The sequence below is a fragment of the Anser anser genome (assembly GCF_964211835.1).
Source record: "Anser anser genome assembly, chromosome: 2".
Lineage (NCBI taxonomy): Eukaryota > Metazoa > Chordata > Aves > Anseriformes > Anatidae > Anser > Anser anser.
The window spans coordinates 96,376,846-96,397,464 of NC_139721.1; the positions used below are offsets into that span (position 1 = coordinate 96,376,846).

The 20,619-nt window shown below is 41.7% G+C and overlaps 1 protein-coding gene across 7 annotated transcripts in view; it reads left to right on the plus strand.

The window, feature by feature from the left end:
- The first annotated feature begins 7,621 nt into the window (after positions 1-7,621).
- The window catches only part of ELMO1 (engulfment and cell motility 1), a 304,941-nt gene continuing 291,943 nt past the window's right edge, over positions 7,622-20,619 (plus strand). The window contains exons 1-2 of one of the 7 annotated variants that reach the window (XM_083826075.1): positions 7,622-8,099; positions 8,483-8,553. The gene's annotated coding sequence lies outside the window, so the exon portion shown is untranslated. Of the gene's footprint in view, positions 8,100-8,214; positions 8,413-8,482; positions 8,554-20,619 lie in introns of those variants that run through there. The other 6 variants (XM_083826074.1, XM_083826086.1, XM_083826081.1 and 3 more) reach the window with 6 other exon arrangements.

Genomic DNA, 20,619 nt, shown 5'->3' on the forward strand with positions numbered 1-20,619 from the left:
AGAATTGTAATCCTTTTGTAGTAGTCAACAACATTTCCAAGTGGGGGTGTGTGAAGTTAGGCACTTCTAAACCTGCTTACACACTCCTGACAAATGAAAGGCTTGATTTTTTTCACAACTGCTGCACATCCAGATGCTCCCATTGACTTCATAAATACTAAATGTTCAACTTGAATAGGAGCTGCAGGTGCTCAATCCTTTGAATATTATGCCATTAGAAAGGGTGTGAATTAGAGCTACTCAAGTAAAAGTGTCCATTGATTTGTTAGCTGAGCTGGAAAATACTTCCCATGCTCTAAATTTTTTTGAGTTAATCTGAAAATTATTTTTAATCAAAATGACCTTCTGCTCCCATGCATTTTTCTTTTATTATTATTTTGTGTTGAATAAAATGTTTCATTTCATTTTATGCATTGCTTTAAAGAACTTCAGGCAGCTTCAGTCTTGAAAGATCATGAGATTTGCTGTTCTGTCATTTAGAAATGCCAGATTAAAAACTTGCGCTCTTTAGAAAGAAATCATTTTTTGACCTAAAGTATGCATCAAGTTTGATATGAATATATGAACAGTTTTTGCTGACTTAGAACTTCACATTTCAGCAAATAAACCACTCTCCTGTCCCTAACTTTAGGCTTGGGAACTGAACTTGTGACATTCATAGAGTGGTGATTGCTCTGCAATGAAAGCCTTGGATTCACATTCTGCTGATGCAGGCTGGGGCACCTCAGGGACTGCAGCCTCCAGCCATTTGCCTTGCCCCTTTGCTGCAGGTTACCGGCTCTGCAGCAAAGATAATTTGCTGCAGAGACACATCATCTTACACGTTATTGTAAGTACCAGTTTACAGTTTATCTTTAAATGCCAGGCTGTGGACTGAGGCCGCTGGATCATGATCTGACCTATGGAGCCCTACCCAACCTTCGTCCTCCCCTCTTCCCTTATCACTGCCATCTGGGAAGAAAACTTGCCCCAAAATGTTGCTTTTTTGCTTAAAAAAGACAGTCAGAGGTAGATCCATGTGGCAATGATCAGCCTCTGAGTTTCTACTGCCCTCACGTTTGAAACTAGCCTGACCAAGCTCAGCGAGGTGCTGGAGACCTAACTGAACAGAAAAGTTAGTTTGCTGTGCCTGAGCCATTTCTAACCATCTCCTGACCTGGGCATTTTATTGTGCAGTGAGCAAGACGCAGAGGGCTGGCCAGCTGGCACTAAGGTACTTGCAGGGCACCTTCACCTGTCCCTTGTCTACCGCTGGCACTTCTGTATGGCACCATGGTTTCCTCATGTTGGCAAGCCACCTGCCACAGCTTATTCAAATAACAGCAATTGTCTGTTTAAATCCTATGCCTGCCGATTTCCAAAGTAGGTCCTACCTGGAGCAGGAGAGGCTGGGGGGAAAAGATCATTGAAAGCAGAAGTGAGAACTCTTTAAAAACAGGAGACTAAAAATAAAAGGGAGAAATAATAATAAGAGAAATGTGATGCAGCTCCCACTTGCTAGCAATGAAAATCATACCAGAGGGCCATAAATTCCTCAAGGCCTTGATGCTGAGAAGCAGGCAGTGTGTTGAGCTATTGAATAAGGTGAGGATAGCAAAAAGGAAGAGCTAAAAGGAGGCATTGAAAATGGATGATGTAGGTACCCGAGACAAACACATTGAAACGGGGGGGTGTGAGAATGGTGAATCACCTCCAACAGGTTATAATATGACAGGATGTTACCTACATGACCTTTGCCTCAGCTCCTCAAAATTTCTGTAAATTAATCTGCAGTCCAACAACGATGTGAATCAAACACATTATTTATGGCCTTGCAATTTCTCTGAAGAGTCACATACACTGAAGTGGGTTGTTTCAAAAACTGTGGCCCAATTTTTATGTACGTTTGTCCTAAATGAATGCTATTTAGGATATCATGTTAAAGAATGTGTGTTTAAGGGTTAGAGTGTGTAGGAGAGTTCTTTGTAACTGGCGCTGAAGTCTTGTGGATATTTTTGTGTTGGACAGTTGCTTTCCGCCATGAACATTGCACTTCTCAAGAAACGTGCAAAATAAAGTATGGCAGCAGAACAAGATATTTTATAGGCAAAGTAACCTTCTTTAATAATGGAATAATAAATGCAGAAGGGGGAAAGGCTAAGTGCAAATGCTGAAATGCATTCACGAGTGCATTTGTACTGCTTCTGCAGCTGCTGGAGTGTCACTTGCTCATGTGAATTCATTCAGTGAAGCATTTGAAGTCAATCACTGTATTAGGAAAGTGGGCATCCAGCATACCTCTGAGCAGTGAGCTTATACACTTCATTGCTACTTTGCTGCCAGCAATTACTGTTTATCAATTAATATTACGAAAGGATTAAAATGGATGATAGAAAAAACAGTCTGTTATTTGCAGCAAGAAAGTCACAAAGCTGTCATAAGGCTTGTGAGTGAGTCCTTGGAAGGGTTTACTAGTGCAGCAGTGTTCTTTGTGTTTCAATTTGGGATAGGAGGATTTGGCCTTGACTGATAGTGAACTGCGCTGTGCTGTTGCTGGAGAAGGATGTTGTGTTACTTCTATCGGACTCTCTGTACCTGTTTGTTTTCACTGTCTGTTAAAGTCTGTGTTTAGGAGAAAGACTGGCATTTATCATGAGTTTGTGCAGTGTTGAGCTTTCTTGCTAGCTGAAGTCTCTGTAGCCTTTTGCAAAATAAATAACACTGCTGCTGCCCAGAAAAGATGGATCTGTTTTTTAATATTAAAGATCTGTAGTGGTACGTGACATGGCTCTTCATCAGTCAGACCTCAACTGCACATACAACACTGCAGTTGAATTGGTTAAAATAGGCCACTTTTATCAAATATTAACCTGTGTAGAATGCAAGGTGACTGAAAATCTGGTGCACGTTAAAGAAGTTTTGTAGCCTGTAGAAAGAGTAAGCAGCCTATGGTTTGTGCAATGTCGAGTGATGTTATTACTTACAAATCAAACCAGATGGCAAACTGGGTAAATCACAATGCAGTGAGTTTCTTCACAAGACTGGGTTTATTAACAATAGCTGTGCTGGAGTTTTATCATGAGACCCTAAATGAAATTGGAGCTAAAATATATGTTATCTACAAAAACACAGAGAAGAAAATATCTGCCTTGGAGAACTTATAGGTTAAAATAACAAGGTCAAAAATATAGAACAAAAGAAAAGGAAAGAAAGAGAAAGAATAGGAAATGCATTCCTGAAGCTGATATAGATAACCCACAGTTTTATGGTGGATTAAGGGCTCAGGGTTGAGTCAAAACTCGAGAGTCCCCATTTGCTGACTGCCCAGCTCTATCCTTTCAAAAGGAGGAAAACAAAATGAGTAGAAAAGATATTGATCCTTAAATATGGTTGAAACAAATAGGAGGTTTTATCATAACATGCTAATCTGATGACAGATGTAAGGAATGTCACTGTGTGGTGGAAAAGAGACATGGCATGCAGCAAACAACTGTTATGTCTTGAAGAAATGATTAGAATTCCTCTGCTGTCTTTTCCAAGGACTTCTTTTAGTGGCTCTCCGTTCAGCAAAATCCTGCCAGGCATCTGAACTCAGAGCTGCGATGGATTCAAGCTCTCTTGCCATTTCTGCTAACCTCTCTTCAGTCACTGTGGATAAGCTGCCAGTGTTAGATATTTACCCTATCAACAGAGAGATTTCTGCTCATTTCCATGAGTGGTGAATTGAGCCCTGGGAATGGAGGGTGAAAACCCCACTTGGTCACTCCTGTTGGTAGCAATGCTGTGGTAAGCTTTCCTCCCTGTTAAACTGCTCTGCTGCAGGTTCAGGAGTAACCATGGTGAGAACTGTGCAGGTTCCTTGGTGTTAAAATTGATGTGCAGAATTTCTTATCAAAATCAATGAGAGTACTAGGAATAAATAAATGATAAAGCTAGGAAGTACCACTGCAGTTGTTCCATGCTGAAGATCATCTAACTCCCTTGAACTCCTTCTTAAAGTAATAAAAGTGAAGTTTGGCTTGGACCACATTATCAACAAAATGTCTAGTTTGATTTAAACATATATAGTTAGGACCAATCTCTGACAGCCACTGGGCAGCTTTAATGAATAACTGCTTTCACTGAGACAGGACAGAAGCTGTGTTTCCATCTGCAGCTTGCTGAGCTTCAGCATTGCATTGCTATTTGTCTTTTTTTTTTTTTTAACTTGTCAAACTTTTAGCTCTTCCCAAGTTTTTCTCCTTCAAACAATGTAATGAAATTGCTTCTGGACTTTATTGTTCATGAACTCCTGAAGAGGTCCTTTATAGGCATGCTAAAGTATAGATCAGCAAGTAAATGACAGTAAAACCAGTTTGTAAACATATGTTTTTCTTTGTAGAAGTAAAATAGGTTAATGGCATGAACACTCTGAGAGCCATTCTTGACCTCTTCATTTTCCTGCTTTTATCTGCTTGGATTTCATAATTGGTATAATGATTATAAATATTGTTATTTCCCAATTATAACTTTTAGCAATCTATTTTATTGTAAATCTATGTCCAGATGAGATAAAAATGAATGCATAAAAATACCTAAACTACTTGTTAGTGTGGGGTTGTTCACAGGTTAACCATGTCTTATATGAGATGTATTTATTTCTTCATTAGGCTGGCTATTCTGCAAATGCTGCCTTCTTTTTGTATGTATACTGTATAGAAATGTATATACAACAGCAGATTTACAGCTTGAATAGATATACTAAAACCAACTCATAATAATCCTCATGTCATAGTGACCTTGTTTGAATGCCCTTCACTAGGATGTTCACATCGATGTATACATAAATATAAAATGCATACATATCTATGTCTATTAGTGCAAACTGACAGGTATAATTTAAGGTCCAGACTATGGAGACCTGCAAGTATATTGCAGCCCAGAAAAACAAGCCTGAAGTTTCTCATACAGTCCATTTTTATCAATGTCATTGTTTGTGAATTTAGGTCAGATCTTCAGGACCTATTTAGAAATATCTAATAGGCCATACATGCACATGTGTGCATGCATAAGTAAATGCAAAAAACTCAACCACAAGAGATAGCTCACACTGTCAAAATAAAGAGAAATTGATCTGTGACTTCGAAAACGTCAAAATGCAACAATACTCCTGTATTTTGTTTCTGTATCCCAACTGGCACCTCTGTATGGTTTGATGGTTACAAATAAGATTCTGTAGTAATTGTATTATATACAAATAAAATACTGATATTATGAAGGGCAATTCATAAAGTCCATAAACACAGTAAAATCCAACCATCTTTGCTAGTGGCTGTAACAAAAGCTATCTTGAATAATCAGTGCCTGAGGAAGGCTTTGGCCAGAAACACTATGACAAAACTCTACTTCTTCAAAAATTGTCAGGGGCTCTTTCATCTCAAGAGCTAAGGTTTTCACTGCAAAAATGATTAATGGCTCTGACGCTCTCTACAGTTTTGGGATAGTCAAGCTGAGATTTTTCCAGGCCAGATTTCAACAGGTGATTAGCACCTACTGGAAGATCCTGATACATCCTTGTTGTCAGGTGAGCCATGCAGGACAGAAATTCTTCCTGGAAACATTTTTGTGTTTGTTTGGTTTGGTTTGGTTGTCTTTTTAAGGTCCCAGCTGAAATAGCCATAAAAATTAAAATGCTTAATTCTTGGTGTTTTCTGTTCCTGCGCTCCCTCTTCTGGCTTTCTAGAATTATTTAGTGAACATCTTACACCCACAACATAAGAACAACTCCAGTATGAAAAGCAGCAGTTGTAATGACAACATGTGTTTTGGTGAAAGACACCATGTAAGGGACTACTATTACACAAATGAGGAAATGCACAGAGCAGCCAAGGACTTCTGTACATATGCATTCCAAGTAAAGTCTTTTGGAGAACAGAAATGCTACTACTCCTGGTGCAATACTTGCAGTACTGTCTATGGATAAACAGGGGGCTTTGCTGGGCTATGCTTTCTGGGTTTCTTCTTTGCTCTCTCTCACAAATGTTGCAACTGAACAGTGTTCTTAATTTTTTTCCCCAGAAACTGGTGGAATTTTTTTTTCAAACTTTTTCCTTTAAATTGAATAACAATAGCATTGTTAAAAAAAAAATCTCCCACCCTTTTTTAAAATACAACTATTGTGGTAGTATACAGCTGAAATCAGTTTTAATCATTTTTATTGCTGAGCCTGAGAGGCAAAAGAGGAAAATCAAAAATGTGGTGTTAAAAATTCTGTGTTTCAAATAGTGTTCATTCTTAGTGTTCTTCAAGCATCCTTCCTACCACTGTGTGTATGTGTGTTCATCTTCCAAGCCAACCCCCCAAGCAAGCATACTGGGAAACTGGCCCTACACTAACAGTGGAAAATGAGGTAAATGAGTCTTTCTTGTACATCTCACGTTACATTTACAATGCCCTTTTCTATTTTGTAAGCACTTCCTGCTTTTGTTTCAGGCACCACAATGCAGGTACACGTACACACAGAAAAAAATCTCAGTGTTACAAAAATAGTTCAGCTGCCAACTGAACAGCCATTCACCTGATGTTGCTGTTGTCCTTCTTTCAATAAACTACATAGCCATAAGAAACTCTTGGGATGGTTTGATAAGTGGCTTCATATAGAAAGAGTTATATCTATATAGACCTCGTGCTTTCAGTTTTGGAGTTCTACCTTAGTAAAGCAGTGTAAAAAGGTGCTTTGAAATGTGTATTAAACACAGGAAACAACACATCCCAGTGTGATGTACTCAGTCTAGCTTCTTCATGGATTTTACCGTAGGAGGGAGGCCCAAAACTCAATGGCTTTAAGGAAATGTCCCTTGATTGTGGAGAATTCCTGCTGTGGAGAAGTTTCAGACCTTATGCAGAGCCATGCATTAGGAAGCTCTGCTTCCAGGCTGTTGAGGTGTGCTCTCAGTCAGCATTGCATTACATTAAATACAGCAACGTGTGACTCCGGAGAGTCATGTCACTTTGTGCCTCACACACAAGCATCTGCTCAGACCCCATGTGTTGCTGACACGGTGCACCTAAGGGGAGACCCAAAGGCTGCTTCCCCTTCTGGAAAGCCCCCAGCCTTTGTGTGGGATGTAAAAGCCCCCATGAGTGACTGTGGTGCTCTCAGGGCAAAAAGCCACAGGCAAGTCCACTGATGCCCCAGCATGTGGTTTTGTGGTCTGAGGCCTGGGTGTTGCAGGAGGGTGGTTTTGTAGGAAATCCCTGGGGACTTCTGACATGCAGAAAGCTACTCTGAGGCATAGCTCTTTGCAAGATTAGAGCCAGCATTTTGCAGGTTTGGGCCTTCAGGTGCCACGTAATAGTTGACCAACAGTACATTTTGTTATGGCAGAGGTTAGGAGCCGCTGCAGGACAGTAGGGCTTCCTGGCTGTGCTATCAGTTCTTGATGAAGTGAGATGTAAAGAATTTAATGGGTTGTCGTATGGTGTGCCATGCATAGTCCACACAGTAGCAGTAGGTCAAGGCGTTAAAAAACCCAACCGCTTGGTGACTGGGGGAGCTTTTCTCTTGAGGGGACTGAGAAGCAGAAGCGGGGATTCCCTATTTCTCCTCCCCAGCTGATATTAGGGCCCGGGGATCGGCGGAGCCAGGCCGCTGCCGCCCTCTGCTGGCCGGGGCGGGGGCACTTTCTGCCGGCCTCCCGCGGCAGCACTGGGGCCGGCCGGTGGCTGTCGGGGAAGAAACACAGCGATAAAGGGCTAAAAAAAACCAAAACCCGCGTTCTGAAGGCGGCGGGGGAGGTTGGAGATCCTCCGCCGGACCTGTGCGGGAGGGGGAGCGGCCGTCACAGCCGGCGTGCAGGGCGGTGGGATAGAGGCGGGGGTGCCCCGTCCCCGTCTCTGTGTGTCCCCGTCCCCTTTCCACAGGTGCCGCCGAGCCGCGGGGGCCCCCGGGCGGCCTGCACGTCGCGGCCCGGCCGGCAGGAGGAAGGAAGAGGAAGTCAGAGCGGCGGCGGGGAGCCGGCGGCGCCCCGGCATGGGATAGCGTCGGTACCGCGCTCCGGGGACGAGGACGAGAAGGAGGAGGAGGAAGAGGAAGAGGAGAAAGGGGTCCGGCTGGCCCCGCTGCCCGCCGCTGGAGGGAGGTAGGCGGCTGGGGGCCGTCCGGCTCCGGCCCCGTCCCCCCCCCCCCCCCGGTGCTGGGAGGCCGCTTGTGAGGGGGCGCTGGGGGGCGAGGGGCGCAGGGAGGGCGGGGGCGGCTGGGGGCAGCATGGCCGGAGGGGGCCGGAGCTGGCAGCAAGTGCGGCCCCAAGGGCTGCGGCTCGGCGCTGGGCAGTCCCCAGCCCTCCTTCCCCCTCTTTCTTGGGCACTCGGGGGGGTCTCGGCGGTGGTCCCCCCCCTCCCAGAGTTTGGGGTGCTGGCGGTGCTGAATTTGGTGAGGTGATGTTGCTCGGCAAGGTGGGTGGCAGATCCCAAGATCTCCAAGGCTTCAACCCAGAGTTTATTCTGAACCTCTCTTTTTTTGCAGGACTAACACAACCGGCTGGCTGTACCCCAAGAATGTCGTAAAGCAAATAGAGGAGCTCCTGAAAAATAACGGTGAGTGTGCTTCACCCGAGCGGTGCGGTGGTGGTGGTGGTGGTGGTGGTGCTCACCTCAGAGGAGCACCTCGCAACCTGCCAGAGCTCCGCGTGTGCGACAAACCCAGCGAGAGCGCCAGCGACAATAGCAGTGCAGGAAGCGTGCCGTGGGTTAATTGCTCCAGTGTAAACATGGTTGCCTGTAAGCTGCGTTTTGCGATACGTTTACGGTGCAATTTCAGCAAGGGATGTTTTGAAGTGCGTTCGTAAGCAAGTGTTTTTGCTCCTGCTGTTGTCCCTCGGCTGCCTGATTGCCTGCTGTTAAAATATTTATCTTTTAAGAAGAGGGGGAAATTGAGTAAGAACTGTCCAGAGCCCCGTGTTAGCATCTGAGGACGTTTCCTCCTCTTACTCCTAGCTCTCTCCTCCTTTGCCCCCAAATGCCCAAACACACGTGTGCTGTCGCATCCTCTGTTATATAATCTCTGAGGCATTTATGGATCATTCTTTCTGTGTCGTTCCTGTACGATTGAGTGACGTATCTGGCATGTTACACAGTAAAGAGAAATGTATTTTCATTTTTGTGAAGTTCTTTCAGTTAGAGCTGCAAGCATGCTCTCTTTGAAGGCTGTCTTTCCTTAATTACCCCTTCCCCCCTCCTGTTTCTGAAGCTGTATAAGTAGGTGGTAGACATCTAATCTGATGGCCAGTAACTAGATAAGGAAGAGGAAGAGCAGCGGTGTCTGTTTGCTGGCTTAAGTCCCTCTTGCGTGCTTGTCAGGAAAATATCCACAACTCACATTTCATACAGCTGTTGAAAGTCCAGCAGCAGCTTTAAAAACTCACCATTCAGAAAATAGATTAACGTGGCTAAAACAGCAAAAGGATGCAAAGCAGGTATAGGAAGCGACTGCTGTCAGTGTAAGTCTGTGGGTCCCAGTGTGTGAATGGAACCACTGTGGGGTGTACCTGATGGCCAGGGGAGATAGCAGAGGGGAAGTTGTTTTTCTTTTCTCTCTTGTAATCTGTTTGAAAGTCACTGTGCTCATCTTCTCTGCAGCTTGCAAATTAGGTGCAAATGTCATTGTCTGAGTTTTTTTTTTCTTTATAAAGAAAGGGGGAAAGGATAATGAGCAGGTTTATATCCTTACTGTTTTTTTTTCCTAACATTCTGCACATGCCAGGAAAAACTTAATAGATGTACAATTCAAATAGCTTTTAAGTGGATAGGAAAAATTCTTCATAGCTACTTATTCTGTAACAGTCTTACACGGTCACTGAAAGTATCTGTGATTCAGAAGTCTTTATATAAAGAGATACCCTCACACCCTGTGTACTTAAAAGGTAGTACTTCTGTTTTCTCACTGTTGATGTAGAAGTTATGCAGCATTATAAAGGTGTAACTGTTGGTGAAACACTGCTGTGTGTGCTGTACTTCCTGACAGCAATATCGTTCTGCAGCAAATTGCAGATCGAGAGTAACGTAGCGCTCCACCCTTCCTTCCGCCCTTTGTTTTTTTTCTACCTAATAGAAACCCCTTTGATTTTAAGGTTTGGGCCCATAGTCTTTCTTTCTCACAGTGTCCAACCTATGAAGTGGTGTTGGATTATGGTCTAATATTTTCCGTGTTGACACACGGACCATGGAGCTTTCACGTTCACAGATAAGATGTGTGGCTTTCCTATTTTGATGCTTCGGATGGATTTGCTATGTGAGGGGCTGGGAGGCTTAATGGCTGTAGATTTAACTGTAACTGGGAAATGTTTCCACTGAGCTCTGCCAGCGCACCTGCATGCTAACAGGCAGTGCCCTTCTGTTCCATTGTCAGGCTTCTTTTTGATAGATTGCCAACCACAACTTTTCTAATTGTGTGACTTTCAGATAAGGATTTGCTTGGGACTTTGAGGCCATCAGGTAGAATTTTGCTCTTCACTTCTGACTTTATCACTCGATTTTTTTTTTTTTTTTAGTTTTCTAGAAGTAAATCATCTGTAAAATTTAGTAGTTCTCTTTGTCGTGCTGTGGTGCAAATGTGCAGGATGTCCTTGCATTAAAAAATCTTTGTAGAAGGCAGTGGGATTTTAGGAACTGCAAAACATCATACACCCTTAGAGAAGGCAAAAGTAATGCCTCTTCTGGTTTATATCTCTGTGCGGCTCTGCTGAGGTTTAGCAGGCTTTCTTTTCTGCTGCATCCCTGCAGTGTTGCGAAGGTTTGACTTGAAGGAGAGTGAGGCAGTCAGGTTTCCCTCCCTGTTCAGTCATTATCCTATTAAAAAAGAGATTCTGAAAAGATATTGTTTTATGGTTATGAAGTCAGTGTTGTTTGAACCCCTGTGATTAGAAATTAGAGCAGGACTGTTAAGTGGCTTTAACAGCTATCAAGCCACATTCAGTCATGTCTGTGCTGTATCTTTAAAAGATTTCTCTGCTTTGAATGATTTTTTTTTTTTTTTAAAAAAGGTTCTTGTATTCGTGGCAAGAGGAACCTGCCAAGTACACGTTGTTAAACTTGTGTCAATTTAACAGAGCAACTGTTTAAAGGATTTCGGATTATTTTCCTTCTACTTCAGTCAGTCACCTTCTTTTCTCCTTTTTTCCTCTCTCCAAATATAACACTGGAAAAGGAGAGAAAGAAACTAAAAGCAATTGGCAGAAGCCAGTGTGTTGGCAGGCATTTGATAGTATGGATCATAAGAGGTGATAATATATGTGATGCTTACCATAAAATAAGCTGTATACTTATGCTGTTACAGATTGGCATTTAAGAGCTGAATGGAAGAACAGTCACAAATGCAGAGCTGTCTTTCCATCCACGTTTTTGCATCAGTATACTTGTGAGGATTTGGTTCTGAGGTGTCACCTTTCATTATTGCAAGTGTCATGAGATGTGAAAAGCAGACCAAAGGGCAGGTCGCAGCCCTTCTGCAAGTTTCCTTGTTTTTCTGATCACTCTCCTCATTTAAGAGGGTCGTTAACAAGAAGTATATGCCACAGGGGTGGCTAATGAATGCTCTTTCGTATTCTCTCTGTTTCAGTTCTGACAGAGGTAAACTTCTCTGTTAGTGGCATACGTTCAGGCAGGTGCCACGTATGTGGTACCCATCAGTAGGCTACTAATTTTTCAAGCTGCTGAGTGGAGTGGTTTGTAAAGCACAGGCTTGTGTGAGGAGCAAGGTGAACAGTGATTCATGTGGCACTCATTTGCAAGCACTGGGAAATGCATCGCTGTTTCTCCTAATGGCGGTTTTCCATGGCAGGTCTCTTGTTTTGGCTGTGCTAGGCTTGCTTTCAGTGCCTGCTAGGAGGGGAAGTTGGCTGTGGGAGCGCGGAAGTGATGGGTGAGCTGTTTCTCTGTTCAGCACTAAACCACGCTGTCAGGAAGGCTCGAAGCCACTCCTGCTAGGGATGCCCCTAGCAAAGTGTGTTAGCCCATGTGCAAATGAGCTCGCTTTGGTATTTTTGTAGTCAGTGGCCTTTGGAGCTCTTTAGGAAGCTTAACATACTACTTGGAGACCTTATGCAAGTGACCTATTCTCACTGCTTTTGAGGACATGAGCATACTTTGCTTACTGATGCTTCTGCTCTGCCCCATTTACAGTAAAACAACACTGCAAAGCTCCACAGCAGCTAGCACAAGGGAGGGAGTGGGAACTAGCAGTCAGTCCTGAGGGGAAACATTGCCCCTTTCAGGGTGACTTGATTTAAAGTGTTTGTGAAACAGCACATTCAGTAAAGTGGCTAAAGGAGAGAAAAAAAAAAAGAATTGTTCCCAGACAGATCTATTACAAAATCATAGCTGTGTATGTTCTTGACTTTTGTTTCTGCTTTCCTTCCTTTTTTTTTTTTCTTAATTTTATTTCTGAAAGTTAAACTCTCCTTATCACTTCTTTCTGCATATTTTCCACCCCTACCTTGGTAGTTTATTCTTTTGGTCTTTGACATATTTTCTTATTTATCCTAGCTTGCTGTTTTCACCAACTTTGTCCTGTCCTTAAATTCTTTCCCAGATATTCCCAATGTTACTATTCAGTTAACTAATTTTATTTAAAATTCGCAGGAAAAGCTGTGGACTGCAGTGTCTATCACCTCCAATGTTCTTTCAAAGTCTCTAGCTCCAATTCCCTAACTTATGGAAGCACATGAAGCTCTATGAAACATCGTGTTGTCAGTAACTAAGTAATTTTTTAGTCGCTGCATGAATACTAATACTATAAAATCAAATTCTTTTTGAGCTTGCTTCAGCTGAAAGGGAGAATGGGTCACTGCTTATAAGAGAACTTCACATTCTGGAGTTGTGATGACTTTAAACTCACACTCTTTAATAGAGCAGAAAATGCTTGCTTGAAGATGTTCTAATTTCTGAAAGCTTTTTGTAAATTTGAGTCTGCATAAGTATGAACAAAATGTTCCGTATGGACCTTTTTTCCTTAATGTGTAAAGCTGACAAGTTGTAGATCAAACGCATTCAACATCTTGATGTTAGACAAAAGGAGGGATATACAAGGTATGTCAGCAGGCTCACATAATGTTGTCAGCCTGTTAACCTTCCAGCTTCAGTTAAAATTTTATCTAGTCTCAGGAACTGTATATGACTGGTGCTGTTAAACAGTGTTTTCCTTACAGCTTGTTGTCAGCTTGATGGGAAGAACTGGGGCTCCTAACCTGGTCTGTGAGAAATTTCCAAAAAGTTCAGTCTGTTAGAAACTTCTATGAGGTTGAGCATGTAGCTGTCTCCTTGTGACGATACACACGCTGAAAGTAAAGTGTATATTTTGCGTCTTTGCTGACTTGGAGCCTGTATCTGTTGCTTCTGATGTTGACTTGATCTTTCATGTAGTAACAGGATATGCATAAATGTTCTGAAAATGGGAGAACGATCGTAGTTTTAAAATAATTTATTTAAAACGGTTTTTGCTGTGTTTTGGAGTGATGGAAAAAGGTTTGTAAAACCGATGTTTCAGTAAACTTCCACAAAATGTGTATGTTTTAACCTGTATTTCGAGGGATATAGAACTATCTTAGTGAACTATTTATATATTCATAGTACACACATGAATTCTGGTGCTTGAATTTGTAGTCAAAGTGAAAACATTGCTTACCTATTTTTCTTTCTCTTCTGCCAACGTGCATGGATTGTGTAGTCCAGCAGAAGTGTCAGGTCTGCATGGATCTTGGCTAAGATGCTTCATGTGAATGGTTTAGGCTTTTGTCTGGCCAGACTAGCAATCTGCTGTATAGGCTGTTGAATCTTACTGGAGTGACTGCAGTGGGGGTGACTCTTTAAAATGCTGCTTCATATTTTGTGAGAGAATAATCTATCGAGGTACGGCAATGAGGAATTTATAAATATTCACATAATACCCTCTGGCCAGATAATACAGTTGATTTGTACATTTCTCCTCTAATAATAATAAGAGAAAAATGGTTATGACACAGGTTGGTATAATACGACTTTTACTGTTAGTGCCAATGCATATATTTGTTACATTCCAATACAGTCTTTTCCATTGCTTTGCTTTCTGGAATACAATTGCACATTAGTTTTCATAGCAACAGTCGTGGCTTCAGCTGGAAATTGAAACCTGATAAGTGCTGGCTCAGTGCATGGACTTTTGGATAAACTCTTTTGCTAGCTCTGAGCCAAGCCAACTAAAAAAAAATTTCCCCAAACATAAGTACTGATCTTTACATTTTGGAAAGGATGTACCATTTGGTTGCTGGGCTTTTAAAATGTTGGAGTATGGGCCTTTTTTTAGTTCTCCTCCTTCAAATTTGCTATTTTTTTCCCTTCAATCACCAGGGCACTCAGCTGTTGAAGTTGTACCCCCATGGTTCAAGTGCATTCCTCCTATCAACCTTTTCACCCCACTATCCCTCTTCACACATACTGACATCCCTTCTGTTAACTAAACTCAAACAAAGTTCAGGTCTAAATGTGGGGTCTAAGTCTGATCTCTATTTTGTGTAGGTCTATAAGCTCTTCTCCTATAGATATGCATACAACTTTCTTATTGTGTTTAATCTTCTTTTCCTGAAAAAAGAAAAATGAGGGGGGGAGGCAGAAAATCAGAACAAATGAGAGCTTTCATTGGTCAGCATCAGACAGAACTTTTGGTGGTGGTTGTTAACTACGTAAGAGAAGTCTGTAGAGGAGGGGGAAAAAAAGACCCAACCAACCAAAAAGCCTACAAAGCTGAAAGAAAATGCAAGGTCTTTCCCGCTTTGGACCACTTAATGTAATTTTAACCATATTTATGGCAAGCAATTAAAGATTTGATAGCTGATGCCAGGTCCAGAAAAGAAGGAATAAGTATATGAAAAATAGCCCACATCTTGAACAGAAGTACTGGGGTGGTTTGTTTAAAATTGTAGCTTATGCTAGATGTAGGTCAGACTTTTATGAGGTCTTTTTTTGAAAAGACTAATTTTCATATTTTGCAGTTAAAGTGAAATTTTTACAGAAGTGCATTTGTGGAAAACAAGGTATACAATTTGGAAAGGGAAAAAAACATAACTTCCACACTGTGCTGGTCTCAGCCTTTCTGTTCTGGCTTTCTTGTCTGATGAATTTCGACTTAATGAATCGTCTGCGTCTGTTCTTCCCTTTGTATAAAGTGCTGGCAATTTCAGTCTGATTTCTCGGATTTGCCTTAGTTTATAACATACACATAACTTTATAATGAGCTCTTATAAAAAGCAACGACCTGGGCTTTTATTTCTTGACCTACCAAAAATCAGCTATTTTTTCTTCAGCTGCCATAGGAAGTTAGCTTGTTGGAAAAGTGTGCGTTTGTTCCTAACAACAAGAGTTGGTGGCATTGCACTGTGTTGGGATGTTCTGGAAGGCAGAGGTTTTGAAGATTCCATCCCCTGCAGCTGCAAATGAGTCAGAAAGCACTTTATAGTAAAGGGGATGTGTGTAGAGAAAGATGGGAAGAAAATGATCTACATAATTTTAAATCCAAGGTGGAAGTTCAAGTTCTATTTTAAAACAAATGCATAAGTAAAATGGTCTAGGGCTGTTTGTAAACTGGAATTGTAAATTGATTTCCTGGTCCATATGCCAGACGGATCAAAGCTTCCACTGTTTGGTGGAGTGTGAATTCAAACTAAAACAGTATGTTTTAAGAATTTCTCTCTGTTTCGAGTTGAATAATCTTATGAATTTAAATACCTCACTCTAGAGATAGCAAGGCTTTTTGGCCATGAATTAATATATTTAATGTGTAAATCATATATTAAGGTTGAAAAAAGCACCTGTGCTAGCCTGTAGGCTGCTGTTCTGTAATGGAAAATATGATGATATATGGGGGAAGAAAACAGGAGAGCAAGCGGTCAGGCTTTTATCACCTAAATCAGTAAATAGAGAGCCACCAAACTGGACTAGAAAAAAATCAAACCTAAGTCAACCTGCAGATCCTTTGTTTACAACTAATTGTTCTGACCATGTTCATTGGTCCCCATAAGCCTGACTAAGGGGATAACCCTTGCTTTCCTGTCTTGGGGCTTTTCTTTCTTGATCCATTGAAATTCAGAGCGGAGGGCCCCCTTTAGAGAATGTCTTGTCCCTAGCTGTCTCCTCTGTAACAAAGAGACTCCAGCTGTGGCAATGTGGATTGAAAAGGGAGGTAGCCTCCCAGGCAAGCAATTTGGAGTCATTAAGGAAAAGAGTCGTTTTAATTCCGTTTGGAAATGGGAAGCCAAAGTCATTGCAGTTTTCAGAATGTGTGTGTCCTACACCTGAATTCAGAGGGTACTTGCTCCCTGCCTGGACAGGCCCAGTGTATTCTGCTACAGCTTCCATTTCTGAGATGTGTGATTGCAATTGATTGCATTATCAGTATTGGCCAAAGGGGAAGAAAATTTTGTGTTCTAAGCATCCCAGTCCAAGTCTGTTGCCATTTCACATGCATACTGAATGAGATTAGAGACACTACTTTAAGAGAATCCTTGGGAGATGAGTATCTTATTAAAAATTAATCTGGATTTGTTGTTTTGACAGAAGTATTGCCATTGAAAAAGAGTAATTGGTTGTAATTCTGCTAGCTTGTGAAAGCTGCAGCAAGATCTTATAATCAATAGTAATTATTAAAAGGAACAGGTATGTCTAGTAAGGTCAGCATGGGTACTTGATCTTTGCCCGTTTTATGGAGAAGCTGCAAGTGGTTGCAATACATGGGTATGCTCTCTGTTGATAACCTGAATCAGTTAGAAAACTTGGACCTGTTTTTGAGGATCTTCACAAAGTTGAGTTAAATATTCAAGGAGAGATAGTAGGCAGAATCCAGACTTGAAGGGATGTATTTGCAAGTTATTGTCTGAATAAAAGCTGGCAATATGCCTTTCCTAGGGAAAGCACGGATGGTATGCACCAGCAGTGGGAACTCGTGTTCTTTCCTACTGTTTTTCCAAATTGTAACATGAAGTTACTGCTGCAGCTGTAGTGCCTCAATGAGCTGAATCAGCTTAAAGTGAACAGTTTACTTCTACCTGTATATAAAAAGAATAGATGGAAAATCTCTGCTCAATCTACTGGAAAGTGGTAGAAGAGCCCTTCCTCAGCATCAGGAGGAGCTCAGGACAGCTCCGTCTAGGTCAAACTGTCCAGTATTGAATAAATCTATGTATTAACTGTAGGTAAAAATTCTGGAACTCTTCTAGTGTATGCTGAAGGCAAGAAGAAAAGCATTGGTTGAATTCAGTTGGAGATACTCACTATTGTTTGCATTCATTTCTTAATCAGGTGCTGGCACCAAGCCTCATGAACATGAAGCCAAAGAAAAGGAATCTTTTTGAAAGGTACTTTGTCAACAGCTGTGGACAAAGTTGGCTTTAAAGTGTTACTGAGCCCCTGACAGAATAAACTCTTGAAGGAATATACTAAGGAACTCTCTGGAGCCGTCTGGATTTATGTCAGGGACCATCAGCTCTGTCCTTACTGAAAAAGAATTGCTGTTCCAGTGATGCTGTAGGCAACTGCACTGTCTCTTGGGTAGCAGTCTGTGTGTTACTACAGGTTGTCCATAGGTGAAAATAATGAAGTAGCAATGTGATATAATTAAAAAAAATATTTTCACTTTCAATAATTTTCTGTTTCGTTTTCATAGTGATTTTGTGTCTGGATACCTAAACTTAAAACTCAAAAATCTTAGTTTGTGCTCAGAGAAAGGAGAAAGCCTTCCTTGAATTTTATGGTAAGTTGATGCAAGCCACTAAAATATCTGTGAAGTTACTTTTTCCTTCCTAAGGTCTAATACTGACCTTCAACTACATCTGGTCCCATTGACGAATTCAGGAAATTGGTCAACGTTGAGGGTAATACATGCAATAATTGCAAAGGCTTTTGCTATTATTTGCAGAATAATTTGTATACTGTAAGGGAAGAAGTTGTTCGCTTCTTTCTCACTGGTATGCTACCAAAGCAGGATAACTGCATTTAAGAAACAAAGGACTTTACATGATTTTTGTCTCATTAGAGCAACAATGTATTTGTCTTAGGAAGAGCAGTTTCCATCTTGTTGCCATTGTACCCAACCATATTCGGTTGCTGAAACTTCTGCATAAAATAATGCATCTATCTGCAGTCATTCTTTTAAGCTATTTCTGACAAAACCCAGCATCTTTCTGCAGTTGTCAATGGCTTGCATTGTGCAGCTGTCAAATGAAGAGCAAGAATACACTGGGGAGAACCCTCAGAAATTGTAGTGTTTGGCCTCACTGTTCGTTTCTGCAGTAACAGGGCAGAATTGCTGGCGTGTTATTGGATGTCTGTGGGTCTATGGATTTCATGGCGTAATGTCTCTTCCTTTGTTGCAGTGTATTTTTGTGTATGTAAGAGGAGCAGGTGCTCACTGCTGGTGAATGCCCTTGTATGCTGCCAGCCCTTTTGGAAGGGGAGAAACTTGTGTTTTTTCTTCTGTTTCATAATTGTCAGCGCCAGCGGCATTTTTTATTCTCCGTTTTAAAACCATGTCTTGGACTTCCTTATCTTCTCTTGGAAAACCCAAGGCTGCTAATTTTCGGGCTCTTTGCTGGAGCTGTGCTGCCGGAAGCCTTCCTGGCCTCCGACACTGTCAGCAGAAGGTACCCTTCCTGAAGGAATGGCATGTAGCTGGCGGAGGCTGGGGGATGCTAGGGCTGGTAGTGAGAGGCAGAACTTGGCATAGCAGAGAAACATCTAAATAATCGTGTGTGTTCCTTAAAACTTCTGACAACAGTAAAGGTTAAATGAAGGAGGAGGAAGGAGAAATAAAGCAGAAGAAGAAAGTGTTAGGAGGCCCGACAGGAGCAGGGGAAGGGACTGGCCAGTTTGTTTGGGCAAAGTCTCTTCTGCAGATTAAGCCTGGGAGAGGGAGTTGGTGATCCCTAATGTTTTAGTTCAGTAATTCAAATGTGATGCAAAATTATGTTAGTCTATTTCTACCTAGACTTGGCCACACAAGCTTAGTCTGTAAGGTGTATGGAAATTGAGCTAGAATATTGCTGGGTTGTAGCATACCTTATTTCTGGTTCTGACAAAAGGAAGAGTGATATCTAATTACACAGTCATCAGGTAAATACTCCTCAGCAACACCATTTCTCCTTAAGAGTTAATGTGTGCTTATTTATATATAATAGATTGTCCAACCAGGTGTAAAATCTCTAGCTGGTGACAGGGCAGGACCATAACATGTTCTTTAACAACCTTTGCATCTTCTTGGGGATGATGGTGAAGCCCTGTTGCAGCTCATTGCCCTGCAGGTCAGGAGCCATACACAGTGGCCATTCTCAGAACTGTAACTGTGCTTTCATTTATTTTTTTCCTCCCTCCACCCCATCTTTCTGTCTGCTGTTGCAGAGCCTGTCTGAGTCCTCAGCAGGCAGCTCTGTAGGCTGTCTACCATAAGGCTGCAGTGGGAGTAAGGAAGGTCTTGAGCTAGGAAGCTCTTGAGCTTTTAAGGCCAATCCTAGATTATTGTGGGTCTTTTAAGGTAGGGGTGCGTGTGTGAAGACAGGAAGGATTCTTATTCCCATTAGATTAAAGTGAAACGTCCTTAAGTTTCATTTCTCTCTTTTTGTGTTTGTGTCTGTGTGTAAATAATCCTTTTGATTCTGCACAAACCAAGGAAGACATGGTCATATTCTTTTTTTTTTTCCCCAGTATAAGCATGAATAGTGGTGGAGAAAATGAATGCATGGGTCAGATCAGCTGAGTGGGAAGTATCAGTCTTTTGCAGTTACGCTTCTGACAATAGCTACTTTCTAAAGAACTTGGGAAGTTTTTCTGTGAAGATTTTTAATATGTAGGAGACAGATGGTAATTTGTATTCAAGAAACATTCTTTAAGTCAAAACATTTGGCTTTTATATCCACATGCATGTGCATGGGGGGGCCTGTTTTAAGGACTGAGCATCCTTTGTAATTAAGGGATAATAGTGTATTTTCTTGAAGGCTGAAGATGAATTAAATTAAACAGGTGTATATATGGAGAGGGGGGATTTCAAAAGTTCTTTTCAGAAGATCTGGAAGAGGAGAAGCAGTGAGTTACTGTTTAGTTGAGAATTTAGATGATTTTGGATTAACCTGGGTTCTTTTCTTATGCTTGCTCCTGGAGAGGAACCACATTGACTCAGTTACATGCAGCATGCTTGTAAATTTTACCATGGAGGCAAGCTAAACATGGAGAGAGAAGAGTAATGTCTGCATTTATAGCTTGTTGTCTAAATATGACCGGTCTGTGGGGAGTTGCTGGCAGCCCCTTCTGTGCCACACAGGGGCTCCTCAGCGCCACGGCCTTGACTGAATCCAGCAGCTCTGCAATAACTGACTCATCGCTCCTGTTGCACCTGCACAAGCTTTTCTACCTCTCTGAAGTGCTTTAGCATTCATGCAAAGTTATTGAACTGTGATGAATCACAAACATTTTAAGTAATCCTTTTGTCATCCCACTTGGGTCAAGTACACCTTTCCTAAACAATAGCTTGTTTTTCTACCTAATAATACCTTTTATGTTTTCAGTCAGGAAACTAAAAACCTGAGAAACAAAATGGTGTGCGCAAGCTTACCTTAGCAGGCGCTCTGCACCCCCACTTCTCATTTTCAC